A 772-nucleotide genomic window follows, 5' to 3' on the forward strand; every position below is an offset into this window, starting at 1 on the left:
AGCTCCACTGGCAGATGGCAAGCTTTCCCATACACTAGGTTGAAAGGTGTGGTGCCCAGTGGTGTCTTGTACGCTGTCCTATAAGCCCAAAGTGCATCATCAAGCTTATTGGACCAATCCTTCCTTGTGATCCCCACAATCTTCTCCAAGATAGACTTGATCTCCCTGTTAGAAATCTCAACTTGGCCACTTGTTTGGGGGTGATAAGGAGTTGCCACCTTGTGCTTCACACCATTCTTCTTGAGAAGTCCCTCAAGCAGTTTGTTAATGAAGTGGGAACCTCCGTCACTGATTACAACTCTTGGGACTCCAAACCTTGAAAGATGATGCTCTTGAACATCTTGGTTACAACTCTAGCATCATTGGTGGGGCTTGCAATAGCTTCCACCCATTTGGAGACATAATCAACAGCCACAAGGATGTATTTGTTTCCAAAAGATGATGGAAATGGTCCCATGAAGTCAATACCCCACACATCAAACACTTCAACTTCAAGGATTGGATTCTGAGGCATCTCATTCCTCTTGGTGATGTTTCCTCTTCTTTGGCAAGAATCACACTTTGAAACAAAGTCTTGTGTATCCTTGAACATATGTGGCCACCAGAATCCAGCTTGTAACACTTTCGCAACTGTCTTGAAGGTGGTAAAGTGGCCTCCATAAGCTGATCCATGACACTGTGTAAGGATCCCATCAATCTCCTCATTTGCAACCACTCTTCTATAAAGCTGATCCTTGCAGAGAATGTAGAGATAGGGTTCATCCCAGTAGTA

The sequence above is a fragment of the Brassica oleracea genome, chromosome C9 (genome assembly GCF_000695525.1).
Source record: "Brassica oleracea var. oleracea cultivar TO1000 chromosome C9, BOL, whole genome shotgun sequence".
In the NCBI taxonomy this organism is placed as follows: domain Eukaryota; kingdom Viridiplantae; phylum Streptophyta; class Magnoliopsida; order Brassicales; family Brassicaceae; genus Brassica; species Brassica oleracea.